Below are 27,304 nucleotides of genomic sequence, written 5' to 3' on the forward strand. Positions count from 1 at the left end.
ATCCAGTAAACATTGAGTAAGAAGACATGATTTTTTGCCACCTAGTAGTAGGTTTTTACCTTGGGTGGATAAGTTAGCTAACCTTCAGTTTTCTAATAAATTATCTCTCTCATTTGAAAATATTGCCAAGTGAGCCATATATATATGTGTGTGTGTGTGTATGTGTGTGTGTATAAATGTGTATATATATATACACATTCTAAAAATGTAAATAGAATTCTTAGGTGACAATTTTTCTTCAGAATTTGAAGCCATATATTTATCTATGTATATGTCTATATATACACACACACATCCATATATGTATATGGCTCACTTTGCAATATTTTCAAAGTGATAGATATCTACACATATAGATAGATAAAGAAACAGAGGCACAACAGCCCGACTTTCACAAACCAAATGAGATCTTGTGTAAATTTGTTTTAACTCACAATAACAATCTAATATAGATGACACTAATGCATGCATTGTAAGTTAGGAATTATCTGGTGAGAAAAACCTGTCTAAGTTTTTGAAAAAAGAAAAAATTAGAACACCTTTGAATCTTATTTTTAGAGATATTTTTTTGAACTAGCAAGCATCTATCAAAATGCTGAATTATTTTATGTGGATTTTAGCTCACAAGAAGAAAGTATGTCTGCAATTTGCACTGCAACACTCTGCAAATTTTTGCAGGAAAACAACAAAAAAGGGGAATTGGATAGGTGGCATTATCAGCATAAAAATTGTTTACATTTTTAGAAGAAATCATTAGTCACATGGCCTTATGAAAAAGTTTATTTTGGTGCCTGAAGTATTTGACAGACCAGTCAAGTTATTCTGATGATGATTCTCAAAGACTTTCCAAACTATTTTCTTCATGCACCTAGAGAAAATGAGTAAGAAGATATGGAAGAAACAGTACTATTGATTTGTTTGAAAAAAAAAAAGTATAGTAATATGTTGTACGCAAAACTGAGCTTAAAAAAAAAAAAGTTGGCTGGGCATGGTGGCGCATGCCTGTAATCCCAGCACTTTGGGAGGCTAAGGCAGGTGGATCACGAGGTCAGGAGATCGAGACCATCCCGGCTAACACGGTGAAACCCCATCTCTACTAAAAAAAAAACAAAAAAAATCAGCCGGGCATGGTGGCATACACCTGTAATCCCAGCTACTTGGGAGGCTGAGACACAAGAATCACTTGGAATCACTTGAACCCCGGAGGTGGAGGTTGCAGTGCATGGAGATTGTACCACAGCATTCCAGCCTGGGCAACAGAGCAAGACTCTGTCTCAAACAAACAAACAGTTAATGGGAGTTTAGTCTCACAGACACTGAGCAGTCCCTAACACAGCTCCCTACTGTGTAAATAAGACTATTACATCCAGCTCTGAAAAGGAAAGAAAAGTGTATACAAACAGAAACAGTAGAAAGATGAGATCCCTTCTAGTTCCTACCCAATGAGTGAGCTAAATAGCCAAAGGTGGTTTGTTAATTTTAAGACTGAGGTGAACATGTGACAATGATCAGAAGGCAACTTGCTTTCCCTGGATAACTAACCATTTTTAGACAATAATGTGCAGAAAAGATGTAGGGAAACAGGTTTTGGTATCTTGACACATGTCTAAGTTATAAACAGCCTATTTAGACATTTGCTTAAAAGCAATTCACAAGGAAATCAGTTGCTCACCGTACAGCAGCACACCTGGATGTGGCTCTTGGAAGTTTTCTGACAATGCAAGAAGAGACAGTTTTAGGGTAATTTCTACCAACATACTAAGATAATATCTGAATATTATTTAAATTAATTGTATAGATGACAGATATCACTTGAACTAAAAATTAATTCATCCATTTTTAGTTCAATTTTTATTGGATTTAATAAAATACAGAGATGTACACAAATAAAAATATAGATTCTGCTTTGATGTCCTCTTTTATATTTGTAATTTATGCCTCTTTTATGCCTTATCAGTCATATATAGGTTATTAATTTTATTTATCTATTTAGAAAACAGATTTTTGGCTTTTTTATTTTCCTTATTGCTTATTTGTTGGTTGGATTTATTGCATACTTTCTGCATAACAAATCATTCCTAAATTTACTAACTTTAAACAAATATGTAATCTCAGGTGGATCCACTGCTCCTTGTGATGAAGTTTTCCAAGACCAGGCTGGATACCCAAAAGGGCTCACTCATGTTTCCAGCACCATGGCAGGAAAACTGAGCTCAGCTGGGACATTGGGATGTCCCTGTCCCTCTGTATCACTCTCTAAGTAATCTTAGCGCACCTCTGTCTCCAATGGTTTTTCCACCTGGTTGCTCCACGTAGTCTCTCTAAGTGGTCATTCCAGTAGGATGTTTCATCATCTTGCATAGCAGATCATGCTCCCAAAAGCACAGAGCAGCTAACAGGACTTGTTAGAGCTTAGGCAGTGAACTGGCACAAGGTCACTTCTGCCTTCTTCACTTATTAAAGCAAGTCACAGACCTACCCAAAATTCAGTGGAAAAAATTTTTTACCAGGGTGTTAATAAAAATTGGAGTGGTTCTTTTGGAGTCACCAAAGTAACCAACTATCACACACATTGTAGCTAAATTTCGCTAGTTTTGATACGTTGTATGTTGATTCATTTGTTAGTTTTACCATTTGTTTAATTTTTTTCTAATATTTTTGTAAGTCATTATATATGAAAAGCACACTAATTTTGGTGATTCTTACAGATTTAGAGATTAATTCTATATTTGAATGTTATTTTTCTTTGAAATTTGTTGAGAATTGCTTTATAGGCCAACGTATGGTTCATTTTGGCCAATGGTCCTTATGCAAAATTGGAAACACACACACACACACACACACACACCCTGAATTTACGTACTCTGATATTTTTATGTCAGTTATTTATTTTTAATCTTATTATTAAAATTTATTATACCATCATTTTTGTGTGATTATTCTATCTGATATTAGAAAAAGTGGGTTAAAATCTTCAAACATATCTCTGGATTTGTCAGCTTCTCCTAGCAGTTCTTTCATATATTTGGAGATTAACTACTATGTTCATTCAAATTTAAAAACGTCATATCTCCCTGGATTTGGAAGGGCAATAACTACTTAATTATTCCATAATGAATCATTTTTGGAGTTATTCTTGTTCTGAAGTCCACTTTACTTGATATTATGTTACCTACAAGCAGTTTCTTTTTTTAGTATTTGTACAACACATATTTTTGCAGTACATATATTAAACTTTCTGTGTCTTTAAATAAATATGATGCATCTCTTATAAGTATCATGTATCGGAGCTTTGTTTTTTCATCCAGTTTAACTTTTTGTCTTTTAATTGATTTATATAGTTCATTTACATTTCACATTATTATTAGTGTTGTTGCATTTCCTGCTACCATCTTGCTTTTGTTGACATTGTTGTTGCTGCATTGGTTTTATGGTCCCTTCTCTTTTCTTTCTTGTCTTCCTTTGCAGTAATTTCAAGTAAGTCACAAGCAGAGATCACATTCAAGGGGATTGGATTACACAGGGGTGTGAATACCAGGAGGAATCATTCATTACAAACAACCAAAGTAACAGACAACACACACGCTGTGTGAGTGTGTATATGTATGTGTGAGCTCTATCATTTGTTTAAAAATATTATCTAAATTCCTTCACAATTTCTTCTCTGTTATTTTTAACTATATTATCTTTTACTTTTTAAAAGGGCTCCTCAATGATTATAAAATATTTGATGTAGTAGAGTCTAAATTAATTCTCTCAAAACCTCCAAAAAATGCATTTATCTGTTAACTCCAATTGTAAGTGAAAACCTAAGGTGTTTATCTTTACTTACCATTGTTCCCTTTCTGCCTTTTCGTTAATGTTTTTATGCATTTTATTTCTACATATATTTTAAGCCCAACGACTGTTTTTCAATTTTATACTGTCAATAAGCATGCATGTTTACCCATATACTTATTATTTCCATTTTGCTTCCTTCTGTGCATTTTCATGCATGTTTCTAGATTGTTATCTTCCTGCTTTAAGAACTCATTTTACTCAAGGTCTTCAGGGATGATTTTAGTTTTTTTTTTTTTTAATTTGCCTGAAAATATACTTATTTCACCTTCATTTTCAAGATAGATAATTTTGCAGCATATAGAATTATTAGGTGAGAATTTTCCTTCAGAATTTGAAGATACTATATTTTTTCTGACTTTTATTATTTATGTTGGTAAATTAGCTGTTAATCTTATTGTTATTTTTAAATGATTGTTTATTTTTTTGATTTCCCTTAAGATTGTTGTCTTTTTTTTTAGTTTCAAAGCTTTTACTTTGATGTTTCCAAGTTTCATTTTCTTTGTAATATCTTACTTGTTATTTACATTATTTCTTGAATTGGGACCTTGATATTTTGCCAGTGTTGGGCAATTCTTGGCCTCTGTCTCTTCACAGATTGCTTCTATCTCATTTGTTATCTTCTTACATTTTGGAATTGCAGTTGCATGCCTGCAAGATCTTTTCATCATGTGTGACTCTCATTTTTGTTTTTGTTTTTTTTTCCTCTTTTATTTTCTCATGATGGTTTCATCTAATATTTACCATTGATATATATTCCTGTTTACTAATTTTCACATTAGAAATATCTGATTTACTCTTAGACTTATCAAGTTGGTTCATAATTTCAGTTAATATACTTTTCATTTATAGAATTATAATTCTTTTTTTTGAAAAAGACTTTGTTCTCCATTGGCATTAGCCACCTTATTGTTTTTTGCTTCCACATATTAACCACAGTATGCTTAATGCTCATATTTTCTATCCATTATCCCAACCACCTGCAAATCTCTTTTCATTGTCTGTTCTCTTGACCCTGTGTCTTGAAATGCCCAGTAAATATGATTTAGTTAGGAACTTAGTTTTGTTTTAGGCAATTAAAATACAAACTACCTTCATCCAATAAAGGATTGAGTTAGTTAAAGGCTATGTTGCAGTCTTTGTAAGAAATGGTTTATTTTTGTTTCTCTATTGCTCATACACTAAAGCTCTTCAGGGCTTTGAAGGGATGTTTATCTAGAATTTTTATCAGAGCCCTTTCTCTGAAAATTCCTGAATTATTATTATTTTTTTTTTAGTCCCCTCAGCACTAGGAAACCGCTGAAAGCTCTACTTTGCATCTCACTTGTGGTCTTTTTTGTTCATCTTCTCACACTATGGAATGTGAACTAACTTGACAATTAGCAGATGCCTTGAGAGAAAATGTGGTAGAATATCAGAATTATTTTATTGATTTTCCATTGACTTAAGTGTTTTGGTCTCTCAGGTCCTCGCAATGTTGGTTCTTTTTAATGCATAAAACTAATTCCTAAAAATGTTTTAGAAGTTTTATATTTGTTCTTGTCAGGCATATAGTTCTGCTTCAAGCTACTCAGCCACATTTAGATGCAGAAGTTCTTAATTCTTTTTCAATATTTGCTCCAAAAAGCACCTTTTTTTCTTTGATGCCTCAAAACATAAGTATATAATTAAATGGTTATGTTTTTGGCAATTTGTACTTTCCTATAAAAGTCTGTTGCCTGTTTTGATTTACATTTATTTGAAGTATGTAACAGATCATTTGTTTATTATCAGATATGATTTCCATTTTGATGGATTTTTCTCAAACTGCATTCAGATGGTTCCTAAAGACAAGCTAAGGTTCTACAGAACTTGCATTTTAGATTCAACTCAAAACTTAAATTAAGAATTTCTGAAGGGTAAAATAAGAAAGCAGAACAAAATAAAACAGAAACTGTTCTTCTTTTTAAAAACTTTACTCTCAAATTGAAACTTTGTTTTCAGGAATAATGTTTCAGACTATATGACTTCTGAATTTAAGACAAAGATAAATATTATATGTCCTATTACATATTTTTTTAAGTTGCATCCATTGCATCAGTAAATATTAGCACAGGAAAAGACTTAAAAAGTTATAAACTCTGACTTAATATACAAGTTAAATAACATTTGAAAAAAGACCAACATAGAAACCCTAAGTTTCTATTCTATGTACACCACCGTGGAATATTAATTTAGAATAATGGGTAGGCAAGTCTAAAGGATCATTACATATTGACTCCATTCTCGTAGTCTTAAAACATTTTAAAATATCAATATATCTAAAATATATTTTTACATGCACTCGTTGGATTTTAGAAATGAAGAGCTGAAATGATTAAAAAGAATTATTGAAGATGTACTGGAGAATAATTTGTGGCCCCTTTTTAAAACATGAGTAAATGTATTAAAATATTTTAAAATCAAATAACATTTCTAAATAAGCCTTGCTTGAAAGAAAACTTACTCCATAATTTAATCAAATAAACTTCTCTCACACTCATTTGCATCTTACTGACCTTAACATAAATTATGGAGAGCAAAGGCATTTCTTGTATTATTTTGGGTATAGGCTTTTAAAAGCATACTTTAAAGACACCTCTGTGTCTATGTGTAGCTAACACAGAAGTTTCAAATATTCATATCCATTTTCAAAACCCACAAATAAATGATATTGAAATTATCTTTGTATACAACAAATAGTCATAAAATTCAATGTCATACTGCATCTTAGTGATTTTCAAGTCATTACTCAATTTAACATTACATCTAATGTTTTTAATTTGTACCATTTATACATTACAACTAATTGGATAAAATTAAGCAAGGACTTCAGTTGTTCTGTGTATTTAAAGTTTGACATTTTAGCAAATACTTCTTTGTGATATCTGTATTTTGTAATATATCCAGCTCAATTTTGACTTTCCAGCCTGACTATCAAGCTGGTCATATTCTGAGAGCTCTCTTATTGTAATCTAACTTTTGACAAATATATTAATCTATCTGAAAACAAATATAGTAATGCTTTACTTCCTTCTCTTATTTCATTTGTCTCCCGACTGTTTAGTGTAGAAAAAAAATATGCAATTCAGCAAATTCTTTTTTTGCTTCCTCAGCCAATTTTCTGGGAGTAAGTCTTCCTTTCTACATTCATTGTTCCTTAGTTGATTATGGAAAGTGAAAAATAGAATCATCACATGAGATTTTTTTAAAAGAGGAAATACATATTCTCTCAAAAGTGTGAACATGACATAGTTTTTGGAAGAATGAAAGTGACTAAGAAAAGGGATAAAAGTAACTGATGATGTGGAATTGCAACTTGACAAAGAGCAACAATCCATTTCTTATAGAAAGGCTAAAATGCAAAGCCATCTTTGGCCAGTGTGCGATTTTGCTACATTGTTTTATTTAAGTTTGGTAGTGATTTGCAAAATTCCCAAGCAAAATGTGTCACTGTTTTCATTTCAGGTTTGGACCAATTAGGTTGAGAAACTCCTGACTTTCACCTAATTCTATTTCTGAATGTGCCTCTGTTACAAAGATTCTATCTGTCCCCTGAGGTTTGATGGATCAGGCTTGCCCCAAACCAGCTGACAATTATGACAAGCTAGGCCGGCAGTATTTATCTGAGCTCAATCCAGAATATTTCTAAAAACATAAAATATGTTCAGTTTCCTAAGCATTCTCTGTTAGGTGCTCATCTTTTCTTATTTTCGTCCACAAGTCTTGGGTTTATGTGTCAGGTTTGTTTTGCTGCTTCACCATTGGCACTCAAATCAGACCATTGAAGGGAAAAGTAAACACTTTCTAAAAATTCCCCACCTATTTTTCATTTGTTCATTTTCAAAATAGTTGGAAATTTTTTTTTGTAAATTAGAGCATCTATGTTGTGTGAAAGCATGCTGTTTATGAAGTCCAAATGACAATGTCAAGTTGCATATATATTTTCTTTCTTTTTTTTTTTTTTTTTTTTTTTGAGACGTAGTCTTGCTCTGTCGCCCAGGCTGGAGTGCAGCAGCAGGATCTCGGCTCACTGCAAGCTCCGCCTCCTGGGTTCACGCCATTCTCCTGCCTCAGCATCCTGAGTAGCTGGCTCTACAGGCACGTGCCACCACGCCTGGCTAATTTTTCGTACTTTTAGTAGAGATGGGGTTTCACCCTGTTAGCCAGGATGGTCTCGATCTCCTGACCTCGTGATCCGCCCACCTCGGCCTCCCAAAGTGCTGGGATTACAGGCGTGAGCCACCGCGCCCAGCCAAGTTGCATATATTTTCATTTGTTATAAGATGCTAATAATAACAAAATGCCATTAGTCTTGGAAAAACATATTTTATTAAAAGTTCACAGTAATTTTTTAACAGCTGAATATCAATAAACGATGCCCTATATTTATCACATGCTAAATGATGAAGCAGTGATGGGACAAGATGTAAGAAAACAACGAGAAGGAGTGAGTGTTCATGAGAGTGCTGGCAGGTCTCAGCCTCCACATGCCAGTGTTTCATGACTGACCTAGAGCAGGATGCTAAAATGGGATTTTTTATGCTTCGTTTTCAATTAGATTCTTTTTTTTTTTCTAGGAGCATTCCTATTCCATTGTTTTCATTATTTTGAAATATACAATAAACTATTAGAGGGGATTGTTAATGGGTACAAAAATATAGTTTGATAGAAGGAATAAGATCTAGTGTTCAGTAGCACAATAGGGCAAGTACAGGTTTTTTAACAGAGGAAATATATATATATGTGTATATATATATACGTATATATGTATATATATACATATATGTGTGTATATATACGTATATGTGTGTGTATATATACGTATATGTGTGTGTATATATACGTATATATGTGTGTGTATATATACGTATATATGTGTGTGTATATATACGTATATATGTGTGTGTATATATACGTATATATGTGTGTGTATATATACGTATATATGTGTGTGTATATATACGTATATATGCGTATATATATACACACATATATATATCCTAAAATTTGCCTTGGTAACCATTTCTTAGTATACTATTCATTGGCATCAGTTACATTCACAATGTTGTTTAACTATCACCACTATCTATTTCCAAAACTTTTTATCATCCCAAGCAAAATAAATCTGTGCACATTAAGCAATAACCTTCCATATACCCTCTTCTTTGCCTAAATTATAAATGACCTCTAATCTGTTTTCTTTCCCTATGAATTTGCCTATTCTAGACATTTCACATAAGTGGAATCATACAATATTTGTTTTTCTGTGTGTGTCTATCTATATTAATGTAGCATGTTTCCAAGGTTTGTCCATGCTGTAGCATGTCTAAGCACCTCATTTTTATGGTTGAATAATATTCGATTATATCTGTATCCCACATTTTTCTTTTTTATTCATCTGCTGATGGGCGCCTAGGTTGTTTTCACTTTTTGGCTATTGTGACTTACGTTGCAATGAATGTTGGCATACAAGTATCTTTTTTGTGTTTGTTTTCAATGCTTTTGAGTAAATACTTAGGAGTGGAGTTGTTGGGTCATATGATAATTTGATGTTTAGCTTTTTGAGAGGCTTCCAAACTTCTCTTAGCAGGTGCACCATTTTACATTATCACCAGCAATGCATGAGGGTTCCAGTTTCTCCATAACCTTAGCAATATTTGACATTTTATGGGATTTTTTTCAATTGTTTTTGTGTTTGATTTATTATAGCCATCCTAGTGGGCTTAAGTGGCATCTCATTGTGATTTTGATTTGCATTTCTCTATGCTCATATATTTACCTTTACCTGTGAACTTTATTTTTTTAATAGGGCCCTTTTTAAGAGCAGTTTTAGATACACAAAATAATTTAAGAAAAGATAAAAAAGATTTTGCCTATATCTCCTGCCCTCATACATGCATAATCTCCCTCCAGAGTGGTAAATTTGCTGTAATCAGTGAAGCTACATTGACACATCATTATTGTCCAAAGCCCATAGTTTATATTAAGACTCACTCCTGTTGGTGTACATTTGATGAATTTGGACAAATGTATAATGCCATGTATCTATCATTACAGTATGATGTAGAATAGTTATACTGCCCTAAAAATTATCCATGTTTTGCCTATTTATCCATCTTTCCTCCTAACTGATGGTAACCACTGATTTTTAATACTCTTTCCGTAGTTTTGACTTTTTCAGAAAGCCACATAGTTGGGAACATATACTACGAAGCCTTTCAAACTGGCATTCTTCACGGATTAATATACATTTGTTTTCTCCATGACTTTTTGTGGCTTGGTAACACATTTTATTTTAGTACTCAATAATATTCCATCGTCTGGATATACCACAGTTTATTTACACATTTACCTACTGCAGGACGTTGTGACAGCTTCCAAGTTTGGGCAATTATGAATACAGCTGCTATAAACATGCATATGTTGTGTTGTTTTTTAAATAGACATAAATTTTCATTTCCTCTGTATAAATAGCAATAAGCACAATTGCTGGATTGTGTAACGGTATGTTTAATTTTGTAAGAAATTGCCAGCTGTCTTCCAAAGTGCCTATACCATGTTGCGTTCACACCAGCAATGAATGAGAGTTCCTGTGGTCCCAAATGTTGCTACCTTTTGTGTTGTCACTGTTTTGGATTTTAGGCACTCTCTGTGAATGTAGTAGGATCACATCATTATTTTACTTTTCCATTCCCTAATGACATATGTCATATGACATATTTGCCACTAATATTATTATTATTATTAACTATTTTTGGTGAGGTGTGTATTAACATTTTTGGCCCATTTTGTATTTGAGTTGTTTGTTTCCTTATCATTGAGTTTTAAGAGTTCTTTGTGTATTTTAGATAACTGTCTTTTATCAAATGTGTCTTTTATAAACATTCTTAGTCTTTGATTTGTCTTTTTATTCTCTTGACAATATTTCAAATTCTATATATTTTAATTTTAAGTGCCTAACTTATCAATTCTTTCCTTCATGGTTCATGCCTGTTTTCCTCAGTACTGACAAAATGGGTTGGTCAATGGAGTTTTAAGACAGTACGTAACAAGTTCTCTACATTACATATTGAAGTGCTAAACCATATGATCACTCTTTCAAAACAGGTGTTTGGGAACCAAGTTTACATTAAACCTTTAGGTAGCTAACCGTCCACAGCCTATCAAAAGAAGTCAGGAAGGTCAGAAAATAAGGGAGAAATTTCAGACTTAGTCACCTATACTCTGAGTCTTAGTTTTTGCATGGAAAATGATATGTAGCTTGATGCGTGGAAAATGTATATGTAGCCAGGGTAAATTCCATGGGTACCCTGAAATTTAGAGAGCATATTATACTGATATCTTTTTCATGCATGCAAATAAGGATGATGTGAGCCTTTAAGCTGCTTCTCTTTTCATTTAGAAATTTTGTGCAACAGCATTTCTTAAATATGTCAAAAATTACCTTTATACTTCTCGTATCAATAAAAATAGGAATGTGAAACTCAAATAGCTAATGAGGAAAATCTTCTTTAAGCTCTATGACCTTTAAAGCATTACTTGTGATAATTATAAAATTATAATGTATCAACTTAAGGAGAACAGAGATAACATATATTTTGTGAGTTCTTCTTCATGGCCATACACTGTTAGGGGCAAATTTTTATGTGAGTAAACATTTTTGATTTATGAAAATAAAACTGTGTCTTAATTCCTTTAATTGGGAAATTGTCATTCTAAGAGCTCTTAGTGTTAGAAAATTTTAAACTTACCTCCATGCCCAAACTAAAACCATTTAAAAACTTGTATTTAATTGATAAGAAAATTTTCAAATCTTTTTCACTTAATTGAATAATATTTGTTGACCTATTTCTGGTTCATTATATTTCCCTCTCAAAAGAATTTGACTCTGGTTGATCTGTCTTCATTCTCAATTAAAATGGTTTGAACTGCCTCTACAACTCATATTTCAATTTTTGGTTAGAAATATGAAGAGATAATTTGTAAGCCAATTCTAGAAGTATGGTGTAAGAATGAGGACATTTCATTTGTGTCTCTCTATAAACAGATACTCTAGCTGAATAATCATCCTGCTTTTGAGATTCTTTGCTAGTTCCCATGAATCCATTATTTCATTCAATCATCAAGTATCTCCTACATTTCTAGCATTTTACCACACCATGGGCATATAAAGAGAAGTCAATCAATAAGGCATCTTCCTTTACTCAGCTTGTTCTGATGTAACTGAAAGCAACATTTAAAAGATATTTAAAATCTGTATTTCTTATTTAATTCTACCTTTGTAAAGAAAGTTGTTAGGAAAAGCTTCCTGGGAGAACAATAACAATTTCAAGTAGTATAGTAAGGACATGTTTTGTCCCCCTCCTAATATTTAATTTAATGCAACAATGATTTTCTACTTTTGCTGTTGTCATTGTCTTGTTAATTTGTTTTGTTTTGTTCTTAGATTACTGCCTACTGTTCTGGCATTTCGTTTTGTCTCTCCTTTTTATTGACAAGTAAAAATTTTACATATTTATAGTGTACAACATGATGTTTTGATATATGTATACATTATAGAATGGCTAAAGCTAATTAACATATGCATTATCTTAAATACCTGTTATTTTTGCAGTAAGAACATTTAAAATCTACTTTCTTAGCAATTTTCAAATATAAAATATATTGATATTAACTGTAGTCACCATGACACATAATAGATCTCTTAATCTTATTCCTCCCATCTGACTAAAATTTTGTGTCCCCAGTCCCCACCCTTACCCTCAGCCTCTGGTAATGATCATTTTGCTCTCTGATCCTATGAATTCAGCTTTTTTACACTCCAGATAATGCATTATTTGTGAGATTATGCATTATTTGTCTTTCTGTGTCTAGTTTATTTCACTTAACATAATATCCTTCAGGTTCATCCATGTTATTGCAAATGACAGAAATTCCTTCTTTTTTTAAGGCTTAATTGTATTTCACTGTTTAAACATAACACATTTTTTATGCATTCATCCATTTCATATCCTTTGCATATATACCCAATAGTGGGATTGTTGGGTCATATGGTGATTCTATTTTTAATTTCTTGAGGAACCTCCACACTGTCTTCATTATGGCTGTACTAATTTATATTCCCAACAGTATGTAAGGGTTCCCTTTTGTCTATCACCTCACCAACACTTATCTTCCATCTTTCTTCATAACAGCTATTTTAACAGGTGTAAATTGATACCCCATTGTGGTTTTAATTTGAATTGCCCTGATGGTTAGTGGTGTTGAACATTTTTTAGTATTGCTGTTGGCCATTTGTATATCTTCTTTTGAGAAATGTCTATTCATGTCCTTCGACCACTTTTTAATTGGGTTGTTTTCTTATCACTGAGTTGTTTGAGTTCCTTATGTATTTTGAATATTAACTCCATATCAGATATATGGTTTGCAAATACAATTTCTCTTCCATAAGTTGTCTCTTCAATCTGCTGATTATTTTCTTTGTTGTGCAGAAGCTTTTTAGTTTGATATGCTTCCTTTTGTCTACTTTTGTTTTTGTTGCCTTTGCTTTTGTTTCATATCCAAAAATATCATTGTTCAAAACCAATGTCATATAGTTTTATCCCTCTATTTTCTTAAAGTAGTTTTACAGTTCTAGGTTTTGCATTCAAGTCTTTAATACATTTTGAGTTGGTTTTTGTATATGGTGTGAGATGAGGGTCTATTTTCATTTTTCTCCATGTGAATATCCAGTCTTTCTAGCATCATTTAATGAACAGAATGTCTTGGGATCATTGTTAAAATCTATTGGCCACACATTCATGGATTTATTTCTGGGCTCTCTATTCTCTTCCATTCATCTATATGTCTGTTTCTTTTTTCTTTTTTCTCAGAATGAAACATTTATTAGGCGTTTATGAACAGAAGCCAAGTCAGGGATGGTACCAAGACAAGATGGTGGATCCCTACGCCATTACCCCCACCTCCCCAGCTCAGGGCTTATATAGCATAGGGAAAGGGTAATGCGTGCTTCAGGAGGGATGTGTATGGCCAGGCACAGTGGCTCAAGCCTGTAATCCCAGCACTTTGGGAGGCTGAGGTGGGCAGATCACTTGAGGTCAGGAGTTCAACACCAGCCTGGCCAACATGGTAAAACCTCATCTCTACTATAAATACAAAAATTAGCCAGGCTTGGTGGCAGGTGCCTGCAATCCCAGCTACGCGGGAAGCTGAGGCAGGATAATCGCTTGAACACAGGAGGGGGAGGTTGCAGTGAGCTGAGATTGTGCCATTGCAGTCCAACCTGGGAGACAGGGTGAGACTCTGTCTCAAAAAATACAAAAAATAAAAAAAAAATTAAAAAAGATAAAGTAGAAATCCTAGATGAATTCTTGGAACTGGGATTAACCAGAACATGGCAGATTAGCATCCAAGATGGAATTGCTTTATCCTCATTCAAGGTTTCCCTTATTCTTCATTCTGACCATGCTGGTCACCTTGCTGTTTGTTCCTCAAACACACATGAAATGCGTTTCTGTCTGTCTTGGCAGTCATTCTGCTGCCTGTAATGTCAGCACTGTTTTCCGTCATCCCTTCAGTCAGGTCACTGTTCAAATGTCAGCTCTCTAGAGAGGCTCTTCCTTATCATTCTACCTAAAATAGCCCCCAGTCACTCTGTGTCCCTTTACCCTGCTTCCTCTTCCTGCTATTTCATACTACCTGAAAAACTACTTAAGTTTGATCTTCCTAGAACATAAGCTCATAAAAGCAAGAACTGTGTTCCACCTGCCCTCTCCTCTACCCCAGCACTTAGAAGAGCAACAGAGTCAGCATCCAGTGAGTGTTCACAAATCAAGTCACTGCTTGGCAGCATTCAGCACTGTGACCACAGCCTCTCCTATTTGAACTCTTTCTCCTTTTATTATCCTCTTCTGCTTTTCCTCCTCCCAGTCTAGAAGCCACTTCTCTGGGGGCTTGTCCCTTAAATGACAATAGTCCTTACTGACCTATTTTCTGTCCACTTTTTCTGTTTTTGAGACAGGGTCTCACTCCATCACCCAGGCTGGAGTGCACTGGCATGAATACAGGTCACTGCAGCCTCCACCTCCCAGGCCCAAGTGATCTTCCTGCCTCAGCCTGTAGCCAGGGCCACAGGCATGTGCCACCATGTCCAGTCAATTTTTTTTTTTTTTTTGCTTAGAAATGGGTCTCACTTTATTGCCCAGTCTGGTCTTAAACTCCTACACTCGAGAAATCCTCTTAACGTGGCCTCCCAAAGTGCTGGGATTGCAGGCACGAGACACCGTACCTGGCCTTATTTTTTCTTTTCTTAAGATATAGGGTCTCACCATTTGGCCCAGGCTGGACTCAAACTGCTGGGCTCAAGTAATTCCCCCACCTCAGCCTCTCAAGTAGCTAGGACCAAAGGCATGAAACCACCATGCCTGGCTTGTCCAATTTCATTGTACACACTTTCTCTGTAATTAAACAGCTGCTATTGCTCTTCATTCTGTAGCTCTACATCAGATTCATGCTCTAGTCCTGTATATCCAAATGATGACTAGATGCTGCCACTCTGCTCTCTCAAAGGCACATTGAGCTTAGCTACTGTACAAAACTCTCCCTTTTCCAATCCAGCTCTCCCTCCTGCATCACCTAGCTCTCTACATCTGAAACCATCGGCAGCTGCTTTCATGGGGCACCTCGGTCTGGCATTCGGAAAACCACCCTGTCTTGTCAGAGCCACTTGGTCTTGTTTAGCAAAAGCCATATGCAATCTAAATCAAGCTTTCAATCATGAGAAATCACATTCCCTCTTTTCCCTTTCTAATATACTCCAGTGTGTCTTTTTTTTTCTTTCTCAATTTTAATAAGCAAATTGTACCACCATCTTATTCAGAGATGCTCCTTTTTAAAAGCTGTAGATCTTATTAATGGAAGTGTTTACTGCTGGGAATATTTTCCATGTACAATGATCTGTAACCCTCTTATCTCAACTAGTTGCATATTATTAGTTCATAACCAGTTCAATTTATAAATTAAGAGAAACATGAAAATATATTTGAAAAAAGTTACATATGGGCTGGGTGCGGTGGCTCACGCCTGTAATCCCAGCACTTTGAGAGGCCGAGGCAGGCGGATCACAAGGTCAGGAGATTGAGACCATCCTGGCCAACATGGTGAAAGCCCACCTCTACCAAAAATACAAAAAATTAGCCAGTCGTGGCGGCGGGTGCCTGTAGTCCCAGCCACTCGGGAGGCTGAGGCAGGAGAATGGCATGAACCCAGGAGGCAGAGCCTGCAGTGAGACGAGATCATGCCACTGCACTCCAGCCTGGGTGACCGAGCGAGACTCCGTCTGAAAAAAAAAAAAAAAAAAAAGGAAAAAAGAGAGGTGCCATGTGTACAAAATTTAGTGCATATTTATGAACGTTTTTCAAATATATTTTCACACATCTTTTCTAAATACATAATACAGGAGCCTGTGTGACTTAATGTGGCCCAGGAAGGCTTGAGACTAACACATCCACCTTGGCAAAAGAACATAAAATATCTCTTTTGATCAGAAAAAACAGCCTTTTGTGTATTTACTTAGTTTCTTATTTTATTTTATTTAGGTTTTAGGGTACATGTGCACAATGTGCAGGTTTGTTACATATGTATCCATGTGCCATGTTGATTTCCTGCACCCATTAACTCGTCATTTAGCATTAGGTATATCTCCTAATGCTGTCCCTCCCCCCTCCCCCCACCCCACAACAGTCCCCGGAGTGTGATGTTCCCCTTCCTGTGTCCATGAGTTCTCATTGTTCAATTCCCACCTATGAGTGAGAATATGTGGTGTTTGGTTTTTCGTCCTTGCAATAGTTTACTGAGAATGATGTTTTCCAGTTTCATCCATGTCCCTACAAAGGACATGAACTCATCATTTTTTATGGCTGCATAGTATTCCATGGTGTATATGTGCCACATTTTCTTAATCCAGTCTATCATTGTTGGACATTTGGGTTGGTTCCAAGTCTTTGCTATTGTGAATAGTGCCACAATAAACATACGTGTGCATGTGTCTTTATAGCAGCATGATTTAGAGTCCTTTGGAATCAACAGAAAAAGAGGGAATCCTCACTAACACATTTTATGAGGCCAGCATCGTCCTGATACCAAAGCCTGGCAGAGACATAACCAAAAAAGAGAATTTCAGACCAATATCCTTGATGAACATTGATGCAAAAATGCTCGATAAAATACTGGCAAACCGAATCCAGCAGCACATCAAAAAGCTTATACACCATGATCAAGTGGGCTTCATCCCTGGGATGCAAGGCTGGTTCAACAAATGCAAATCAATAAATGTAATCCAGCATATAAACAGAACCAAAGACAAAAACCACATGATTATCTCAATAGATGCAGAAAAGGCCTTTGACAAAATTCAACAACCCTTCATGCTAAAAACTCTCAATAAATTAGGTATTGATGGGACGTATCTCAAAATAATAAGAGCTATCTAGGACAAACCCACAGCCAATATCATACTGAATGGGCAAATACTGGAAGCATTCCCTTTGAAAACTGGCACAAGACAGGGATGCCCTCTCTCACCACTCCTATTCAACATAGTGTTGGAAGTTCTGGCCAGGGCAATCAGGCAGGAGAAGGAGATAAAGGGTATTCAATTAGGAAAAGAGGAAGTCAAATTGTCCCTGTTTGCAGATGACATGATTGTATATCTAGAAAACCCCATTGTCTCAGCCCAAAATCTCCTTAAGCTGATTAGCAACTTCAGCAAAGTCTCAGGATACAAAATCAATGTACAAAAATCACAAGCATTGTTGTACACCAATCACAGACAAACAGAGAGCCAAATCATGAGTGAACTCCCATTCACAATTGCTTCAAAGAGAACAAAATACCTTGGAATCCAACTTACAAGGGACGTGAAGGACCTCTTCAAGGAGAACTACAAACCACTGCTCAATGAAATAAAAGAGGATACAAACAAATGGAAGAACATTCCATGCTCATGGTTTGGAAGAATCAATATTGTGAAAATGGCCATACTGCCCAAGGTAATTTACAGATTCAATGCCATCCCCATCAAGCTACCAATGACTTTCTTCACAGAATTGGAAAAAACTACTTTAAGGTTCATATGGAACCAAAAAAGAGCCCGCATCGCCAAGTCAATCCTAAGTCAAAAGAACAAAGCTGGAGACATCACGCTACCTGACTTCAAACTATATTACAAGGCTACAGTAACCAAAACAGCCTGGTACTGGTATTTACTTTGTTTATGAAATGTACTTGAAATGCTATTCTTATTTATTTTTCACATTTTGTTTTTGCACCAAGGAGACTGCAGTCAAATAAAATTAAACAGATACTACCAGCACTCGTTGGAGCACCTGTACTGCAGCAGCACGTCCATGCTCTCCTGATTGGAGGCCTGCCGGGCTTAGGCCAGCGCTGTGATCCCGTGGGCATCTCGGGCCATGACCTCCACCCCTTACCAGATCAGGAGCTGCGCCAGGACCACATTCCCCTTGTGGCAAGCCAGATGCAGCACGGTGCAGCCGTCTCCCTCCCCGCAGGTCTCATTCACCTCCTCCAGGGAGCCATGTGCCAGCAGCAGCATGTCCTCATCAGCGGTGGCCCGCAGCAGGTACTGGCCCAGGGACAGCAGGGTAGCTGGGCCAGGAAGAGCTTCTGCTCATACTTGACACGGATTCACCGTTCCTTCTCTTCCCTTGTGGAGTCTACTGAGGGTTTCTTCCTCCCCTGATTGCTCTCTTCCCAGATGCTGTTGGCTAGCTCGTTCCTGATGGATGACATCACCTTGATGTGCTGGACTGTCCAGTCATCCAGGTCCAGAGATCAGACTTGGGAAAGGTGAGTGCCAAGATTCCGGTGGATTCCTGAGCACTTGATGCACATGAGAACTCCGAAGTTCAAACTGGCCCAGTAAGGATTCTGGGTCTCGCAGTCCACACAGTGGGAGTTCCCGCATGTTTCCGATCGACTGCAGGGCCACGGCCTCGCTCTAGCTCCTCAGCTGGGACTTGCTCTTGCTGCTCTCGCATGACTGCAGGCTGGCCAGGATCTGGCTCTCCATGGCTTGAACCCAGGCGTCCCGCTCCTCATACGTCGCGGCTTCAAAGTGCCACGTTTGGCCAGTAAGGGACACAATGATAATGTTTTCTTCTTGTTCTTCAGCAGTGCCGGACAGGCCATGGTCTTTTAAGTTGTTAGTGCTTTTCTTCTTTTGGTGTTTCTTTCTGTTGGCGTGAGGAGAGGGGGGCGGATCGAGCTTGGGGCTGGTGGTGCTGGAGATACTGGGGCTGGAGCATACGGAGTCATCCAGCCCTGTGTCTGAATTGGGTGAGATGTGTAAACTGCTCATTTCCTTGGTTAGGCCATTGGTTTAGAGCTGGAGATGGGCGCACAGGCGGATGTGGCTAGGAGTGATCTCTTTCCTGGGACTTTCACAGTGGTTCTCCGAAGGTGGATCTCTTTATCATGAATATTCTTCATGTAATCATGCAAATTTGGATGATAGGTCAGCACGCCATTGTCACACGGGGTGACATATTTCTTTTTCCATTTCTTCAGCCATTTGCCACTTAGCTTGAATAGCATGCCGTGTTTAATGGGTATGGCTCTGCCGCTCCTGATGCTGTCCGCACGACTCTCCAGGCCTTTCTTCTCTTTGTCTGGGTTGCTCCCTTTCTGAGAGGTAAACAGGTTGGACCAGGGCTTGGACTGCTTGCAAACGGGCGTGGGTGTGTTGGCAGTGGGAGGAACATTGATCCGAAGTTCCTCCTGGCTGGTGCTGGGAGTCGATGGAATGGAGGAGGAATAGTCACTTACACTCTCACCTCCATTACTTGTCTGGCTGATGTGCACAGTGGAAACAGTAAATAAGTATAACCGTTCATCAAATATGCTCCAAGAAAAGCACAGGGTAGTTCGTTACTTGAAGCTGTTTTCCTCTATGAGTTCTATACAAAGCCTCAGTAGAGTGGGTCCCATTAGCAACCAAGTTGAACAACTTTTATTTGCTGACTGAATGTAGATACACCTGAATTGTTGACTGCTTTTGTAACTAAACACCCCTCTCCTGTCTTCTAATGAGTGGTCATTTTTGTCTGTAACTTGACCACAGCAATCCCTGGGGCCCTAGCTCTACTCTCAATAAAAAGTTATGGCTGTGTGTCTTGAATGACACCTTAGGACCCTCCTGCCTCCACCTCCTTCTCTACTAAAAATACAAAAACCAGCTGGGTGTGGTGGTGCATGCCTGTAATCCCAGCTACTCAGGAGGCCGAGGCAGGAGAACCGCTGGAACCCAGGAGGCAGAAGCCGCAGAGAGCCAAGTTCGCACCATGGCACTCCAGCTGGGGTGACAGAGTATATATCTGTTTCTATTTTAGCAACATGATGTTTTGATTACTATAACTTTGTTTTCTATTTTCAAATCAGGTAGTGTGATGTCCCCAGCTTTGTTTTTACTACTTTTGAATGAACCATATGTAATTTTGAAATCAAATATAAATACTTTTCTTTTATAATGTGATTTTGTTAGCATATGCTAAGAGTAGTCTAAAAATTATTAACTGTGCTATTTAATTATTGCTGAAAAGATGGCTTAAGAATGACTACTGGGAAATATGATTTTTGGAGATATCAAAAAATATTTCATATAAGGTATGTATAGTACACGTGTTTCTGCAAGAGGTAAAATTATTCAGTTTCTTAAGTAGTAAAATTGAGAGTTAATTCATCTTTGGATATGTGGCTATGTGGTATAAGGCTGTGGTAGCTAACTGTTTGAAAATGCTTTATCTTACACTTAATATGCTGTATTCTATGAGTCTTCAATTATATGACCGTGTTGAAATAGGCCCAGCACTAGTATCTTAAGTAAGATTTTGGCCCAGATAGTTGGTCCTTTTGTTACAGTAGGTAACTAGTCAGACATGAGCAGGGCAGGAGAGCCCCACCCCCACTAGCAATGTCAAGCAACCATCAGGTGATGGTCAGGTGGTTTTTAACAGTCGCTCTAAAATAATAATTGGTCGCAGTGATAGGGAAGTGCTGAGAAGGGAAGGGCATGGTCCCTTCCATGAAATGGAGTGGGGAAGGGAAGTGCTGGGTAGAGGAGGGTGTGGTCCCTGGCTAGGTCTCCACCCCTGTGCCTGTGCCTGTGGACCTAGGTAAAGACAGGTATATTTGTTTTCCTACCCAAATGTTGCATTTCCCAAAACCACCCTGGCCTGCCATGCCCCTATCTTGTGCATATAAAATCCCCAAGACTCTAGCAGGCAGACACACAGGTGGCTAGATGTTGAAAGGAGCACACGGACTAGCAACAGCATGTTGGCAGGCTACCGATAGGCAGAACAACACAGAGTTTGGCTGGGGCAGGCAGAGGAGAGCTGGGGCCACTGAGTGGCCTTACTCCAGGGGAAAACCTTCCCACTCCATCCCCTTCTGGCTTCTCCCATCTGCTGGGAGCTACTCAGTAAAACCTTGTACTCATTCTCCAAGCCCAGGTGTGATCCGATTCTTCCAGTACACCAAGGCAAGAAACCAAGCTACAGAAAGCCATCTGTCCTTGTGACAAGGTACAGGGTCTAATTGAGCTGATTAACACAAGCTGCCTATAGACAGCAAAACTAAAAGAGCACACTGTAACACAGGCCCACTGGGGCTTCAGGAGATGTAAACATTCACCCCAGACACTGCCGTGGGGTTAGAGCCCCACAGCCTGCCTGTCTGTATGCTCCCCTAGAGGTTTGAGCAGCAGGGCACTAAAGAAGCGAGCCATGCCCCCAAATGCATGGCCTGCGAGGGGAACAAGGAAACTTTTCCCGTTTCAACAGCTGGTGCCAGGGGAAGGCAGTCTCCTAATAGAAAAAAACCTGAAGCTGGTAATCAGCTGCTTCCCAATAAGATTTCAAGAGTTGGGCATATGAGTTCACACATGCACACTAGAGGCAAAATGGCAGCGTTTAACTGGTGTATGTTCTTATAGGAACACTTGACTGGTAAGGGAGGAATGCCTCAAGTGAGCATATGTAGAACTCCAGTAAACGTACTGCACATGTGGACAGCCCACCCCAAGGGAAGAATCAAGGATGAAGTAACACAAGACCACGGACACATATCAACATACTAAACCCCAAGTCAAAGGTCACATTGCACACTTAATCTCTCAAGGCACTTACTTAGCCCTCTTCCAAGTGTTCTTTACTTCCCTTCGTTTCTGCTCTAATTTTTTATTTTTTTTTATTATTATACTTTAAGTTTTAGGGTACATGTGCACAATGTGCAGGTTTGTTACATATGTATCCATGTGCCATGTTGGTGTGCTGCATCCATTAACTCGTCATTTAGGTAGATCTCCTAATGCTGTCCCTCCCCCATCCCCCACCCACAACAGTCCCTGGAATGTGATGTTCCCCTTCCTGTGTCCATGTGTTCTCATTGTTCAATTCCCACCTATGAGTGAGAACATGCAGTGTTTGGTTTTTTGTCCTTGCGATAGTTTACTGAGAATGATGTTTTCCAGTTTCATCCATGTCCCTACAAAGGACATGAACTCATCACTTTTTATGGCTGCATAGTATTCCATAGTGTATATGTGCCACATTTTCTTAATCCAGTCTATCGTTGTTGGACATTTGGGTTGGTTCCAAGTCTTTGCTATTGTGAATAGTGCCACAATAAACATACGTGTGCATGTGTCTTTATAGCAGCATGATTTATAGTCCTTTGGGTATATACCCAGTAATGGGATGGCTGGGTCAAATGGTATTTCTAGTTCTAGATCCCTGAGGAATCGCCACATTGACCTCCACAATGGTTGAACTAGTTTACAGTCCCACCAACAGTGTAAAAGTGTTCCTATTTCTCCACATCCTCTCCAGCACCTGTTGTTTCCTGACTTTTTAATGATGGCCATTCTAACTAGTGTGAGATGGTATCTCATTGTGGTTTTGATTTGCATTTCACTGATAGCCAGTGATGATGAGCATTTTTTCATGTGTTTTTTGGCTGCATAAATGTCTTCTTTTGAGAAGTGTCTGTTCATGTCCTTTGCCCACTTTTTGATGGGGTTGTTTGTTTTTTTCTTCTAAATTTGTTTGAGTTCATTGTAGATTCTGGATATTAGCCCTTTGTCAGATGAGTAGGTTGCAAAAATTTTCTCCCATTTTGTAGGTTGCCTGTTCACTCTGATGGTAGTTTCTTTTGCTGTGCAGAAGCTCTTTAGTTTAACGAGATCCCATTTGTCAATTTTGGCTTTTGTTGCCATTGCTTTTGGTGTTTGAGACATGAAGTCCTTGCCCATGCCTATGTCCTGAATGGTATTACCTAGGTTTTCTTCTAGGGTTTTTATGGTTTTAGGTCTAACATGTAAGTCTTTAATTCATCTTGAATTAATTTTTGTATAAGGTGTAAGGAAGGGATCCAGTTTCAGCTTTCTACATATGGCTAACCAGTTTTCCCAGCACCATTTATTAAATAGGGAATCCTTTCCCTGTTGCTTGTTTTTGTCAGGTTTGTCAAAGATCAGATAGTTGTAGATATGTGGCATTATTTCTGAGGGCTGTGTTCTGTTCCATTGATCTATGTCTCTGTTGTGGTACCAGTACCATGCTGTTTTGGTTACTGTAGCCTTGTAGTATAGTTTGAAGTCAGGTAGCGTGATGCCTCCAGCTTTGTTCTTTTGGCTTAGGATTGACTTGGCGATGCGGGCTCTTTTTTGGTTCCATATGAACTTTAAAGTAGATTTTTCCAATTCTGTGAAGAAAGTCATTGGTAGCTTGATGGGGATGGCATTGAATCTATAAATTACCTTGGGCAATATGGCCATTTTTATGATATTGATTCTTCCAACCCATGAGCATGGAATGTTCTTCCATTTGTTTGTATCCTCTTTTATTTCATTGAGCAGTGGTTTGTAGTTCTCCTTGAAGAGGTCCTTCACATCCCTTGTAAGTTGGATTCCTAGGTATTTTATTCTCTTTGAAGCAATTGTGAATGGGAGTTCACTCATGATTTGGCTCTCTGTTTGTCTGTGATTGGTGTACAACAATGCTTGTGATTTTTGTACATTGATTTTGTATCCCGAGACTTTGCTGAAGTTGCTTATCAGCTTAAGGAGATTTTGGGCTGAAACAATGGGGTTTTCTAGATATACAATCATGTCATCTGCAAACAGGGACAATTTGACTTCCTCTTTTCCTAATTGAATACCCTTTATTTCCTTCTCCTGCCTAATTGCCCTGGCCAGAATTTCCAGCACTATGTTGAAAAGGAGTGGTGAGAGAGGGCAACTGGCACAAGACAGGGATGCTCTAATTTTTTAAATAAACTTTCACTCCTGCTCTAAAACTTGCTTTGGTTTCTTATGCTGCCTTATGCCCCTCCATAGAATTCTGTCTTCAGAGGAGGCAAGAATTGAGGTTCCTGCAGACCCATACGGATTCACCACCAGCAACACTTTCTTGTCCAATATAAATTTGGACTGTGATGGAACCTCTTCAGGCATGTACTTTATTAAAGCCCATTAGTTTTCATTATTGGTCACCAACAAAATCTCATGCTTAAGATGCTAGAGAGCAACATAAAATATCTGCACTCTGGGTTTTTTCAAAAAATAACCTTGAAATATTTGCCTTGTTATACTTTTCCAAAACTGAGCTATAAGAAATTGCATTGTGGAAGATTGCCTGAGGTCCATGCCATCATCTATTGCTCTAAGGCAGTGTTTCCTAAATTGCATGCAGTTGAACACTAATAACTACATAATACATGGTTCTACTAAGTTATAAAAACAAACAAAATGGTTCAGCAATGAAACAACAAACAAACAAAACTAATAAGATGTATTGAACAGAGTTAAATAGGTTGCTTAAAGAACGGTAATTCAGAACCTCAAATAGGTTCATGTTTACTCTGCAGCCTAAAGACAGGATTTAAAGGGTTGAGTTTCACACAACAATCTGGTGGAACCATCTTATGACATTAGTGTTCTGTGGATTAAGCTCTGGAAAGACTATTTGATGTTCTAAATTATTCCTTTAGATTAAACCAGAATGGCATTCTTGGACCCCATTAATTTGACAGTCATAAAATATATGTTTACTCAATTATACATCACCATACTTATCACTTAACCCAGAGGATGTTGAAGCTGCATGAAGTTAATATTAATTCAATGCTAAAAATGTGTCAGGCACTGAACTAAGTACTTCACAAAACTCACCCAATTTTTGCCTCCCAAGAGCTTTAAAAAATTGATATTCCTTTTCCCCATTTTACATATATAAAAAAAAACCTGTTCGTTAAGCAGCTCCCTAATTAACCAGGATTCAACCCTAACAGCATAATTCCAGGTATTCTTTCTTAACCACTGCTGTACAGAGCATGTAGTATGGAAAAACACTGGGATGCTAAAGAAATAATTCTCTTCATAAAGACCCACGGGGGAAAATTGATAGAGGATTCATTTTGAAGATAAGCTGTGTTTTGCTTAAACAACTTGTTTGTTTTTATTTTAGTGATGCTGTGAATCTTATAACCCTTCATTTTTCTTTTGTGCTTTGACCTCCACTTATCTCAGAATCAAAATTGGAGATGACCTTTATCAACCATATAATATCACATAATATATACCTTTTCATGTAATAATCTTTCCTTTATTAAATTCCTCACATATTTTAACTTCAATATTCTTATTATTTATTCTCTTCATTGTTTTATGTATTTTGGTATAAACCTCAGATATTAGATAAAAAATAAACTATAAGCAAATATATACATGCATACTTATTGAAATGTATGTTTATACTTTTCATGTTATGTTTAAACTCAAAATGAAAAGTATAAATGAATTAGTTAGCTTATAAAAACAAATCTTCACAAAACTTTGAGAATATGAGCATTCAATTCAATTTATATTTGAAAAATATTTAGACTCAAAAGAATGCAGTATGCTATGTACAATTAACATTTATAGCTGTAATCTTATCAAATCAGGTAAGCTACTGAATCACTTGCATAAACAAATGCAAAATCTCAGTGATCTGAGATATATCCCAAAGCATTTTGTGCTAAAATATATTTTTATGCTTCTTATAACTGCAAATGATTCACATGCCAGGTAATTGCAAACAATTGCTGCTAGCCCTTATGATTTCAATGACGGAGACAAAAATGTCAGGGAACACAACAATTGTTTCAAATGAAAATGTCAAGATATCCATTAGAGAGGCAAGAGAGCCACATGATAAATGTGAAAAGGTCAGTGTTCTACAATGCTGCCTTTCCATGGAATGCTGCTCTTCTTTACTTTTTGATGAGGTACATATTATTTTCACAACTTGAAACATGTTTAAAAAGCAGACATTATAAAATATGGTTCATGAGTCATGGTAGATTGAAGAACACACCATATAACAAAGTTCACCTTTTACTCATAACTATGCCTCCAACATGCGAGGTCACACAAGCTGAATCACCATGGAGAAGAATTTGATGTAAGAAATTAAAGTTTCCCTTTGAGATGACTAATGCTAGGTGTGTTATCGATGCATAACCAGTTAAATCCCCTCATGCTATGTTACCATGAGTTTCATCACCTATAGCAACGGGAAGTTTGCCTCTCCTTACTCATGTTTGTGTCTTTGAAATGCCAGAAAAATATCAAGCTCTGACACTGTAATTTCAATATCGTTATTTCCAAAATGATATTATAGTCTGTCTTCCTGTTTTCTATAATCCATAAATTCTTTGTAAATTATGCAACAATGGCTTTAAAAATTATGATGTTGAAAAGGACTAATATTGATTCTTCTTACCTACTGGATCCAAATGTAAGAATCTCATTTTCTTAACTGGTAATCACTGAAGGAAAGGAAAGAAAAGAGTGAAAGTTTTTACTTATCGTATCATTTTTACAGAAATCAAGTCTTTAGCACATGTTCCTTTTCTGTAGCTAGTTCTACAAATGTACTATTAATGGCCACTTTCAGAATGCCAACATGAAGAATTTTTCAGTGGTAATAAAAAAGACACACTGTTCTCTTTTTTCTTTAAACATTGAAAGACGAAAAAGTATATAGCTGCTAAGCATTGTTCTGTTCCTTTCATTTTGGGATAAATGAAAAATAAAAAATATTTTGAACTTAAATCCAATTGGTTTCAATACAAAGTAAAAGAAAATTGGGATACTATTCATGCAGTCTCAAGTGGTAAGTACTTATCAATTTGATTATTATACCCTGTATGTGTTTTTATGCTTGTTTTTTATATATGTATATAAATATATGTCTTCAATATTAACTGTTAGTATAACACATGAATTAAATGGATTAATGTAAATTATATTTATATTACCTAATCTCTGATATTAAAACATAGAGAATATATTGGTGTGCTGGGAATTTTAATATCTGAAACT

The 27,304-nt window shown here is 36.8% G+C and overlaps 1 pseudogene; it reads right to left on the reverse strand.

Annotated features, from left to right (window-relative positions):
* Positions 1-18,159: 18,159 nt before the first annotated feature.
* LOC100582953 lies at positions 18,160-24,391 on the reverse strand (annotated as a pseudogene).
* Between the last annotated feature and the right edge of the window lie 2,913 nt (positions 24,392-27,304).

The sequence above is a fragment of the Nomascus leucogenys genome, chromosome 1a (assembly GCF_006542625.1).
Source record: "Nomascus leucogenys isolate Asia chromosome 1a, Asia_NLE_v1, whole genome shotgun sequence".
In the NCBI taxonomy this organism is placed as follows: domain Eukaryota; kingdom Metazoa; phylum Chordata; class Mammalia; order Primates; family Hylobatidae; genus Nomascus; species Nomascus leucogenys.